This window comes from Propithecus coquereli, unplaced genomic scaffold (assembly GCF_000956105.1).
Source record: "Propithecus coquereli isolate 6110/MARCELLA unplaced genomic scaffold, Pcoq_1.0 Scaffold195, whole genome shotgun sequence".
NCBI lineage: Eukaryota > Metazoa > Chordata > Mammalia > Primates > Indriidae > Propithecus > Propithecus coquereli.
The window spans coordinates 280,137-282,251 of record NW_012144411.1 but is presented as its reverse complement, the minus strand read 5'-3'; positions in this window follow the sequence as shown (position 1 = coordinate 282,251).

Here is a 2,115-nt window from a genome sequence, read left to right as displayed (position 1 = left end):
ACTATAAAAATTATGAAATTCGTGGATTAGAAAATAGTACCAATGAGGCCAAGTTCACGAAAATCAAACTTTTATTGGACTAGTTGATTCTATGCAATGAATGACCAAGTCTTCACTGAGAAATATTAGAAAAAAACTAATTGTTTGAACTGAGTGATAATAAAAATATAAAAGTTGAGACACACCATATGTGTGTGTATATATATACATATATATATGATCTCTTTGAAGTTTTATTATCTATCATCTACCATCTATCTACGTATCTGTTTGAAGTTATTGGAGAGCCACTAAGACAGTGAAGATTTGAAGAACTTAGATCTTGTAAAGAAATTCAGTGCATAAAGGTAAACCCTACATTGATCACAGCTTTTTTTACTCAAAGCATTTGCTGATATATGAGATGGAAAACTTTATCAGAAAGCTGCACTTCTTAGACTGATAAACTGACTAGAATGGTTGGCTTCTTGGGTGTGAGATACAAAAATTTAAATTTAAGCACCATTAAAAATAAAGACCTTGTGATAAACTCTCCGGACTTTTCTTTGAAACTTTGGAGAAGCTACACCCTGGAAATAGGAATGCAGTGTAAATAGAAACGTCCTCACAAAATCTGAAGCCCACATTTGAACTAGCTCTATTCCTACTTGCATTAAGGTGACATTTCTCTAATCTAACTGCCAGCCAAATACAAAACAAATGATTTTTAGAGAAAAATTCCATTGCATTGAGCTACAATTTTTTCAGACACAATACCAGCAAACAATAAATAATTACTAGGTATACCTAGGGATAAGAACAAATAACTCAAACCCTAAATAAAACAGACAATTGAAACAGATCCATATGGGGTTATAAAATAACTTGACATCTTATTTGAAAGTAAAAGAGTGAAGTCACAATAGTTTCGGGGGTAAAAAAAGGGGACATCACTAACAATTATTCAGATATTTAAAAGATTAGAAACAGAGAAGAAACATATACTAACCTTGGTACAAAAACTTGACAAGGAGAGTACATGAAATTTAGGTTTCAGACTAATTTCTCTCATAAACATAGACCTGAAAGTTCTAAGCAAGTCAGGAATGCAAATTCAACAGTATATGAAAATGTTAATATATAACAATGAAGTTAAGTGAAATACAAAATAATAAGTTGTTTTAACATGTGAAATAAATCAATATCACTCACCAAATTAGCAGAATGTGTAAAATATTATATAACCATTTAAAAAGATGCATAGAAGCATTGGATAAATTAAACACCATTTATGACTTATGAACAAAAACCACAAAGCTTAAACCAGGAATAGAACAGAAATTTATCTGCTGGAAAATATCAATAAAAATTCCATAGAAACTTCTTTTTTACTGGTAAAATATTCAAAATATTTTAATTGATGAACACACATGTGCATAGAGGGAAGTAAAACTCAATGGAAATCAAGCAGGGGGGAGGAGGGAAGAGAGAAGGAACAAAAACCTACCTAATGGTTACAATGAACACTATCTAGGTGATGGGCACACTTACAACTCTGACTCAAGCATTACAAAAGCTATCCATGTAACCAAAAACATTTGTACCCCTGTAATACTTTGAAATAAAAATAAAAAATAAAAAAAAAATCTCCCTTGATATAGTAAAGAGATAAGGATATCCACTCTTACACATCTGTTTAACATTTTACTAAAGTACCTAAACTCAGGAAAGGAAAAACAAATACCTGATGTTTTCACTTATGAGTGAGAGCTAACTTGTGGGTATCCATTCTGGTGTCATAATGAACACTGGCAATTCCTTAGTGGTGGGGGGAAGGGGGTGAGAGATGAAAAATTATCTATTGGGTAGAATGTACACTATTTGGGTGATGGGTAGACTAAAAGACCAGACTTCACCACTATACAATTTATCCATGTAACAAATATACATTGGTCCCCCCTAAATCTATTGAAATAAATTTTGAAAATTATAACATGTATACGTTCCTTCAAATTTAAATTCTATAACAAAATCTGTAATTAAAATGGAAAAAAACAATAAAAAATAAAAAAATTAAAGGTCTAAGGATTTGAAACAGTAAGACCTCTTTTGAACTGGACATTCAGACTCAATTTG